The sequence below is a fragment of the Macrobrachium rosenbergii genome, chromosome 5 (assembly GCF_040412425.1).
Source record: "Macrobrachium rosenbergii isolate ZJJX-2024 chromosome 5, ASM4041242v1, whole genome shotgun sequence".
NCBI lineage: Eukaryota > Metazoa > Arthropoda > Malacostraca > Decapoda > Palaemonidae > Macrobrachium > Macrobrachium rosenbergii.
The window spans coordinates 59,303,808-59,315,484 of NC_089745.1; positions in this window are offsets into that span (position 1 = coordinate 59,303,808).

Genomic DNA, 11,677 nt, shown 5'->3' on the forward strand with positions numbered 1-11,677 from the left:
ACAACTCAGCACCAAACAATATAGTTTAAAGAGAAATAAGACTGTTTTTTTATCAACAAAATGGAATTGTGTCAATACACTGTTGAATTCTATGTAAAATTTACTTCGTCTGCAATCTGTGACTCCAGTATTTTTTAAATCATTCTGAATTATAAATAGATAGATGTATACATGCATATATATTTACGTGTATATATATATATGTGTGTGAGAGCACATGTATTATATATATGTGTGTGTGTGTGTATGTATGTATGTATGTATATATGTATGTGTATGAGTATATATACATAAATATTTATATATGATATATATATATTTATATATATATATATATATATATATATATATATATATGTATATATATATATATATATATATATATATATATATATATATATATATATATATATATATATATATATCTGTGTGTGTAAAATTGTTCGGACAGAATCTAAATCCCTTAAGCCGATATAGGCCTACATTGTGAAAGAGAGTTATAGAAAGGCAAAGTTATAGCTCAAACAAGCCAACTTTTCTTTTTACATAAGCACAATCTAAGATAAAAACAGTTTATCGTGAAGCCATAAGCCACACATCCAATTTTCTGTACAAATTCTATTTGAATCCTGTGGCTTGTCACAGTTGTTAACAACTTATAGAAAAATTATGGAATTTTTGCTTTGAATTAACCATAGTCTGTGTATTTTTATAAGTTAATGATACCTAGTAAAGGCAATACTATTCACACCAAATTATTCCTGTAAAAGCAAACATTTAAATACTGAGTTCATAAAATGTATGTATATATATACACACACATATATATAGTATACATGTGTGTGTGTGTGCGTATATAATATATATATATATATATATATATATATATATATATATATATATATATATATATATATATATATATATATATATATATAAATATATATATATATATATATATATATATATATATATATATATATATATATATATATGTATGTATATACACACACATATATATCTATGTCTATGTCTTAGCTATCAAGATTACAAACGATTGTTATTCGAAATACAGTCTATAGTTTTGCCTTGTAAATTCTGTAATATATATATATATATATATATATATATATATATATATATATATATATATATATATATATATATACATACATATATATATATATATATATATATATATATATATATATACATATATATATATATATATATATATATATATATATTTATGTATATATATACATATATATATATGCATGCATGTATACAAAATGACTTCCACCAATGGGAAATTTACTTGGGCCAAACAATACTAACCTTGGCCTTTGGTTTAGGTACAGTGCTAAACAGAAGAACTTGACCATCCTGGTATTGAGTCGATATCGAATTTGTGGTATTTATTCTTGCCAAATTGAGGTTCTGTGTTTCTTTTGTTTGTAAGTTATTTTCATTAAGTATTAAAGAATATTTGTGGCTTAATATTTGTGAATATAAAAAGGTCATTTGTGTAAAAATAAAAGGAATTTACCCTAACACAAACACAGGCAGACGCACGCGTGTGTGTGTGTGTGTGTGTTTGTCTGAATATATATATATATATATATATATATATATATATATATATATATATATATATATATATATATATATATATATATATATATATATATATATATATATATATATATATATATATATATATATATATATATATATATATATATATATATATATATATATATATATATATATATATATATAAAGTCGAAGGCGGTTGCTTTAAACCTGATTAACAGCATCGAGTTAGGGAGAGGAGAATTCCTTTATTTCCTTTCAGTGTGCTTTATTAGGCTGACGTTTCGGGACCATGTGTCCCATTTTCAAAGCTAAAATTAAAAAGACAAAAATTAAAAATAGTCAGATTTAAAAAACGAGAAAAAAGTTTTTACATAAAAGTATAAAAAAGAAACATAACAGAAAGGAAGAATGGTTATCAAATAGTGCTGAAGGCAAGAGCTGAGTAACACTCAGGGTCCGTTTTGGTTCCAACGGAAACTCACAAAAGGTATAGAGATGTTGACGTGGACTGAGTATTTAATTGGGGAACTAGTTGCTTAATAAAAAGATATTCTAGCGTTGACAGTTGGTGGTCATTCGGAGCTTTGCCTATTATTTTAAAATCCTTGTAATTGATATTATATTTGCATTTTTTCCCGTGGTCTCTTACGCATGAAAATTCGGGGTTTGATAATTTAGCGCCTGTTCGGTAACTTACGCCACGATGAGAGTCTAATCTCACCTTCAAGAACTTACGAGTGGAGCCCACGTACTTCCCCAGGTCACATCAGGGCAATTAAATAGGTATATGACTCCTGAGGTCATCAAAGGGTGCAGACTTGATCGTCATTGGATTATTAGGTATTAGTTTCAATTCGACAGCCGGTGAATATTTGTTTATTGTCTGTTGTAAGTCTTGGTAAAAGTGTTTATTATAGATAAGCAGTATACTTGCATAGAAAGATAGTTTAGGTACTGTTGGTATTTTGAAATTTGGATGAAAATTACTATTTAAAAATTTGCGCAAATGTTTTAAAAAAGCTCAGATGGGAAACAGTTATTAATAAAATATTGGTGGAGATATAGAATTTCCTTGTGAAAACCATTCTAATCAGATGTTAAACTAAAGGCCCTGTGGAAGAGTGTAGACAAAGAATTAAACTTAAAATTAAAGAAACAATGGCTATAAAAATTAGAACCCAGACTGGTAAAAGTTTTTTTCCTAAAAAATAATCATTCTAATACCACGGTTTTTAGGAAAAGGACTTTTACCAGTCTGGGTTCTAATTTTTATAGCCATTGTTTCTTTAACTTTAAGTTAAATTCTTTGTGTACCCTCTTCCACAGGGCCTTTAGTTTAACATCTGATTGGAATGGTTTTTACGAGGAAATTCTTTATCTCCACCAATATTTTATTAATATTAATAACTGTTTCCCATCTGAGCTTTTTTACAAACATTTGCTCAAATTTTTAAATAGTATTTTTTCATCCAAAATTCAAAATACTATCTTTCTATGCAAGCTTAGCACTCGCTAGGCCCGAGTTCGACTCTCCAGCCGGCTAATGAAGAGTTAGAGGAATTTATTTCTGGTGATAGAAATTCATTTCTCGCTATAATGTGGTTCGGATTCCACAATAAGCTGTAGGTCCCGTAAAATAAGTCTAATCCTTCGGGCCAGCCCTAGGAGAGCTGTTAATCAGCTCAGTGGTCTGGTAAAACTAAGGTATACTTACTTATGCAAGTGTACCGCTTATCTATGATAAACACTTTTACCAAGACTTACAACAGATAATATAAAACAAATATTTACCAGCTGTCGAATTGAAACTAATACCTAATAATCCAATGACGATCAAGTCTCTGTTTAAATATAAAGAAAGTCTGCACCCTTTGATGACCTCAGGAGTCATGTACCTGTTTAAGTGCCCCAGATGTGACCTGGGGAAGTACGTGGGCTCCACTTGTAGGTTCTTGAAGGTGACATTAGACTTTCATCGTGTCGTAAGTTACCGAACGGGCGCTAAATTATCAAACCTCGAATTTTCATGCATAAGAGACCAGGGGAAAAAATACAAATACCATATCAGTTACAAGGATTTTAAAATAATAGGCAAAACTCCGAATGACCACCAACTGTCAATACTAGGATCTCTTTTTATTAAACAACTAGTTCCCCAATTAAATGCTCAGTCCACGTCAACACCTCTAAACCACTCGTGAGTTTCCGTTGGAACCAAAACGGACCCTGAGTGTCACTCAGCTCTTGCCTTCAGCACTATTTGGTAACCATTGTTCCTTTCCGTTATGTGTCTGTTTATATTTTCATGTAAAAATTTTTTCTCGTTTTTTAAATCTGAGTATTTTTAATTCTGTTGTCTTTTTTAATTTATAGCCTTGAAAATGGGAGACATGGTCCTGAAACGTCAGCGTAATAAAGCGCATTGGAAGGAAATAAGGAATTCTCCTTCTCCCTGACTCAATGCTACTCACACACACACACACACACACACACACACACACACACATATATATATATATATATATATATATATATATATATATATATATATATATATATATATATATATATATATATATATATATATATATATATATAAATATATACAAGGTTTAGTTCCCACCTTCTGTAAGATTATATATATATAACAAATATATATAGTTCCCACCTATGTAAGATTATATATATATATATATATATATATATATATATATATATATATATATATATATATATATATGACTATTTATCACATCACCGTGATTCATATACAATCAGAAAGCTACAAACGTCCTTTAATATCCAATTCACTCTACCTCAGAAATAATATATTTTCATATATGTTACCGAAGGGTAATTTTTTAGTTGATAATAAGTTCACCGTCCCGTGGGGTCGAACCAGCTCAGGACGAGAGCTCAGGACTACAGTGGACGCACTAACCCAGTCGGCCACAAGAGAGGTATAAGTGAATATCGCCTCCCATCAACTCACCCGTCGAACTCAGGTGTTTTGCCTTTGGAGACGATATCCACCCACCTCTGCCATGTTGACCGTGTAATGCGTTTGTCGCACGTAGCCATATTATGACTATTTATCACATCACCGTGATTCATATACAATCAGAAAGCTACAAACGTCCTTTAATATCCAATTCACTCTACCTCGGACATAATATATTTTCATATATGTTACCGAAGGGTAATTTTTTAGTTGATAATAAGTTCACCGTCCCGTGGGGTCGAACCAGCTCAGGACGAGAGCTCAGGACTACAGTGGACGCACTAACCCAGTCGGCCACAAGAGAGGTATAAGTGAATATCGCCTCCCATCAACTCACCCGTCGAACTCAGGTGTTTTGCCTTTGGAGACGATATCCACCCACCTCTGCCATGTTGACCGTGTAATGCGTTTGTCGCACGTAGCCATATTATGACTATTTATCACATCACCGTGATTCATATACAATCAGAAAGCTACAAACGTCCTTTAATATCCAATTCACTCTACCTCGGACATAATATATTTTCATATATGTTACCGAAGGGTAATTTTTTAGTTGATAATAAGTTCACCGTCCCGTGGGGTCGAACCAGCTCAGGACGAGAGCTCAGGACTACAGTGGACGCACTAACCCAGTCGGCCACAAGAGAGGTATAAGTGAATATCGCCTCCCATCAACTCACCCGTCGAACTCAGGTGTTTTGCCTGGCAGAGGTGGGTGGATATCGTCTCCATATATGTATATATATGTATATATATATATATATATATATATATATATATATATATATATATATATATATATATATATATATATATATATATATATATATATATATATATATATATATATATATATATATATATATATATATATATATATATATATATATATATATATATATATATATATAAAGTCAGTGACGAACTATCTGCTGGCCTGTCAGAAACACATCCGCTGCAGGTGCAGTTGTGTCAACGTTGGAGGTTTACATGGTTTGATACAGCGAGGTATCTGACGCATGCATTTGTGCTTTCCTGACCATGATCAGGATTTAAGTGCATGGAGACAGTGTGAGTGCGTATATGTGTGGCACTCTCTAATGGTATATTATCAGAGGAACAGATGCCCACGTGGGACTTCATTTTGTGACTGGGTCTGATTTGTTTGTGGTGCAGTGTTTAAGAACCACCGCCATGCAAATACCTTATCTGCAGCCATAGAAAAGTGAGTACCATAACTCATGAACACTCATATCTTTTCCAGACATTATGTGGAAATACCCAGTTGTGCTGCAGTGAAATTCCTCTGTGTCTCCATTATGCATTTTTCCATTCTGTTCTCCATTGTACATTTTTCCGTTTTGAATATTGATGTCTTGTAACACCATTTCAGTTTTTAATATATGATATGTTTCTTTTAACAGGAATTCTGGGTTCATCCTGTGAGGACGAATATTTTGGAAGTGGTGTTTATTCTTTTACATACTATATGATATTTATTGTGGTCTAGAATAATTATGACCTTTTTACTTTGTTGGGCGACCAGGATGTTAGTCACTAATATTGGTTGGTCTAGAATCATTGATCTGAATCTTTGTGAATCAGAATTTCCTCTAGTGTTGAGTTCCATTTATAGGGTTGGGAATTCAATCCATTTCATGCTCATAGCTCTTGCTGAATAACTTTCATTAAATTTGCAAATAAAAACTAGCTTTGTACCTCAGTGTTTAATTCCAGTAGGCCTTTGTTTAAGAATAGGTTCTTAGGGAGGTTTCTAGGAGGCTTAGGTTAGCGGGTTTGAAGATGAAGTTAGCTAAGTGTAATTTTCTCAAGAGGCAGAAATATATTTGGTTTATGTCATTTCTAAAGAGGGTGTTAAAGTGAATGATGATAAGGTTAGGGCATTTGTGGATTTTGCTACTCGGAAGAATAAGAAGCAGATTCGTTCATTCCTAGGCATGGCTGGATTTTTCATAGATTTGTGAAGGGTTTTTCTATTGTAGCATCTCCCTTGACAGATGTCCTGAGGGATGATGTGCAGTTTGTATGGGGAGATGGACAGCAAGTAGTTTTTCAGAAGATTGAGGATGCCTAGTGAATCCCCAAGTGTTGAAGTTTCCTCATTTGGAACGTCCTTTTACGTTGGTAACGGGTGCTAGTTATGATGGTATAGGGGCATGCCTTATGCAGAAGTTCAATGGAAGACTCCATCCGATTGCATTTTACAGTAGGAAATTTAAGACACATGGTAATAATGAACGGTTGTGGTCAGTAGTAGACAAAGAGGCCTTTGCTGTGGTGTCTAGTTTAGTACAATTTAAAATGTTGCTCTTGAGCAATCAACTAGAGGCTCTTACAGATCATAAGCCATTGTTGGATCTTTTTAATAAGCTGGATTTTTCCCCAAAAAGAATTTCGTGGTATCTGACAATCAGGGATTTTGATGCTAAGCTTAGGTATACAGAGGGTAGACATAATGTTGTAGCGGACGCCCTTAGTAGAAGTTTTTCTGATGCAGTTGGTACTCATGTATGTTATGTATCTGGAGATTGCATAGACTGGGATATTAGTTTAGTAGAAGTTAAGCAGGATGAGGATGAGATTTTGGCAGATGCAAAAGCATTTCTAAGAGGGGAATTAGTTAGGAAGGGTTATAAGCTACCTTTTGCAGGGCTTGAATTAGAGGGTAATTTGTTAATTAGGAAAATTAGATACAGACTGAGAAATAGTGAGGATAAGGGTGATACGACGCAAATAGTTGTTCCTAGGAGTTCAGTACCTACGGTGCTAGATATTGTTCACTGTAGGTCTGGCAGTCCGCATTTGGGGATTGAGAAAACATATCAGAATATTTGGGGACAATCCTTTTGGAAGAATATGCTCACGTCATTGGAAGACTTTGTGAGAGGTTGTTCAGTTTGTAATGCTTGTAAATTGGGTTCATTCCCAGTTCCTAGCAGGCTTTTAGCCAGGGTCCATATGGATCTGTTAAGCAATTTCTGTGAATCTAGTTATGGCCATAGGCACCTGTTGGTGGTTGTTGACGAATTAACTAATTTCGTAGAGATTTTTCCGTTGAAGCATAAAACAGCAGAGGAGGTGGCAGTCGCATTCTTTAATGGGTATATTTGTTGTTATGGGGTTCCTGAGGTTCTGATTACAGATAATGGGAGAGAATTTGTGAACAAGATGTTAGAGTGTCTTGCGGATGTGATGGGCATTCGGAAGGTCACTGTTATTCCCTATAGACCAGAAGCTAATGGGCTGTGCGAACGGGCAAATAGGAAGGTCATTGAAGCTCTTCGGATAACCGTAGGTGGAAACGATGTAAATTGGGATCGATATATTCCACAGGTGCAGCATAGCATTAATTCCATTGTTAGTGACACCATTGGAATGTCTCCCAATGAAGCGCTGTTTGGTTAACCAGCACTGGGTGCGTTCGATTTGTTGCCTATTCCATCAGGGGATGAGACAGTTAAGGCGCTCATGTTAACAGCAAAGGAGAGATATGCGCTTCTTGCTAGGAATCTTGAAATGAAAATGGGGACATGGTAGATAGAAGTCAGCAAAAACTGAATAGAGTTAAAGTTGCTGTGGGAGTGTTTGTGAAAATAAATGTCAGAAATCAGTTGAACTATAAGGTAGGTCTTAAATTTGAAGGTCCTTTTCGTGTTTTAGAAGTAAAGAAGGGGAATATATTTGTTGTTCTAGATGAGAACACTGGTGTGTCTCGTTTGATGCATATATCTAAAATTAAAAAGACAGGATAATGGGAATCTTATGGGTTAATTCCTGTGTTGTACTGTGTGCATGATCATTTTTTTCTTCCTTTTCTCCCTCTCTCTTTGTTTTTTTTTTTTAATGGGTTTTAATGGGTATGACTTGTAGTTGTTTTAACTGGGGAGGACGTTAGTCCGTAGAGTTATACAAATCTTTAATTGTCCGAGTTCAGTATTATTTATTTTTTTTTTTTTTGCTCTTATGTGTTGCAATACTTAGTTGAAATTAAGTGCAAAGTACTATAAGGTTTTATGAATATATGGTTTTTTTCCCGTTTCGAGATCGGGTATCTTAGAGATTCTTTCTTTTGTTTTTTATGCTGAAGTCTTGTATTCACATGACTTTGGGAGTTGTGGCATGGGCTAATTTCGTAGTGAGGTTAGGCGCGTGTGTTTTATTATTTAAGAATGTTATGATGTGTAGATGTCGTCTGACGCCATATCTTTGGGTATAGAGTTACAGAATAAAGTTCTGTTAGGATTTTTTTGTTGGGGTTAATTTGTATATTGGACGGAATCTGTCTGATCTGTTACAGGTTTGGGCAAATCAGTTAGGGTTCAGGATAGGATTAGGAAGACCTTAATATGACTTTCAAATTTAGATTTTTCTGTTCTCCTCTAGAAGGAGCAAGAGGGCTGTGCCATTGGTAAATGTAGTTCTTATGATCATAGGAGCGGTTGCTAGCATGTCAATTGCGAATTTGCTGATAGAATGGGGGAGGTTTTAGATGTTATGGTAGCTTTGTCATCCTGTCAGACTACATTGATGTTTAGAATTGCTTTTGATGAATTGAGTATATTAGTATGGTTCTCAGGTAGTTTTTACTGGGAAGAATTGGTATGGGTAGTACCTTAAAGTTAGTGTACCTGATAGGAATTGTTTCATAGTTTTATCATATGACCTTTCCTTAGTGGGTTTTAATGATTCAGTAATAGTATGGCATAGTGAGAGACTAGGTACCTTTTGGATTGACTTTTGATATGACCAACTTACGTTATACACCACTTCCTCACAGCAGCGCCTTATGAATGACTTCTGTAACCCTCAGCTGATGCAAGTTAGATACGGGGGCCATCTATGTTACGCCTGCAGGTTTCTACGCCTGTGCCTTCATGAGACGATCCAGGGTTTTTTTGGAGAGATGTCAGGCAGGATGTCTGCAAATCGCCGTTGTTGCTGGGAGACACCTGTTTGGCGCAAAGGATTCATGGGCACCACATTCAAGATAGGCTTGTGCAGTCGCAAGCCGTTCAGCATAGTTGGATCGCCAGGAATTCAAGATGTGAAGAGAAGCATGGGCTTGTACAGTTGCAAGCCCTCCAGAATATTTAGACCATCAAGAATGCAAGATGTGAAGTGATGCGTTCTACAATGAACTGCGTATGGGAATAACAATTGTGCATACGAGACAAATAATTTTCATATCTAGTGCATATGGTTTGCTATGATTTTGGAGCTGGTCCTTACTGAACTTTTGATTAGACAGTTACTGTACCTGGGTGGGGGCACCCAGAGGTAGGTGGACCAAGCTCCTATTAAGTCAGTGACGAACTATGTGCTGGCCTGTCAGAAACACATCCGCTGCAGGTGCAGTAGTGTTAATATTGGAGGTTTACACGGTTAGATACAGCAAGGTATCTGACGCATGCATTTGTGCTTTCCTGACCATGATCAGGATTTAAGTGCATGGAGACAGTGTGAGTGCGTGTGTGTGGCACTCTCTAATGGTATATTATCAGAGGAACAGATGCCCACGTGGGACTTCATTTTGTGACTGGGTCTGATTTGTTTGTGGTGCAGTGTTTAAGAACCACCACCATGAAAATACCTTATCTGCGGCCATAGAAAAGTGAGTACCATAACTCATGAACACTTATATCTTTTCCAGACCTTATGTGGAAATACCCAGTTGTGCTGCAGTGAAATTCCTCTGTGTCTCCAATGCATTTTCCCATTCTGTTCTCCATTGTACATTTTTCCATTTGAATATTGATGTCTTGTAACACCATTTCAGTTTTAAATATATATGTTTCTTTTAACAGGAATTCTGGGTTTGTCCTGTGAGGACGAATATTTTGGAAGTGGTGTTTAATCTTTTATGTACTGTATGACATTTATTGTGGTCTAGAATAATTATGACCTTTTTACTTTGTTTGGTGACCAGGGTTTAGTCACTAGTATTGGTTGGTCTAGAATCATTAATCTAGAATCATTAATCTGGTGAATCAGAATTTCCTCTAGTGATGATTTCCATTTATAGGGGGTGGAATTCACTCCATTTCATGATCATAGCTCTTGCTGAATAAATTTTGTTAAATTTGCAAATAAAGTCTAGTTTTGTACCTCAGTGTTTAATTCCAGTAGGCCTTTGTTTAAGAATAGGTTCAGTGAGAGGAGTCGACGAGGGAGAAGGAATTTGATGACCCAGGATGGGTCATCGCTACCAGAGAATCTTAAAACATGTACAGCAACAGAATATGACCCTATTTGACCTGGGGATAGGGTCATTAACATATATATATATATATATATATATATATATATATATATATATATATATACACATATGTATATATTTATCTATATATATATATATATATATATATATATATATATATATATATATATATATATATATATATATGTATATATATAATTAGAGAGAGAGAGAATAACTTATTTTCATATGTCTATTTATTGCATCTAGGTCTGACATCACATATATATATGAATATTTATATATATATATATATATATATATATATATATATATATATATATATATATATTTATATATATATATATATATATATATATATATATATATATATATATATATATATATATATATATATGACTGTGAAATATTTTCTGTTAAAACAGAATTCCATATAATAAAAGGAGCCCATAAAAGTGCCACTGGTAGAAAGTTAATGCTTTATATTTCGAAGACAACTGTCTCCCCCAACAGGCAGGTAATGAAAGAAATAAGAGTTACAGAAAAGCGGTATTTATACAAGAGTTCCAGAGGTCAGCCGTTACATCACACCAGTTGACAACTTCTCCTTAACCTTCTTAATCGATGGTTGGAGGAAGATTTTATCAGTAATATCTGAGTTCCAAGCTCCTTTTGAGAGGTTCGCTGTATTTCCTTGTTTAATCAGTGCTGATTCTTCCATCTGGCTTTTGAATCGACAATTGCTGCTATAAATTATATGTGACAAATTCCAGTTTATTTGCTGATTATGATTATTTATGTGGTTGAAAATAGCTGATTCTGTTGGCCAAACC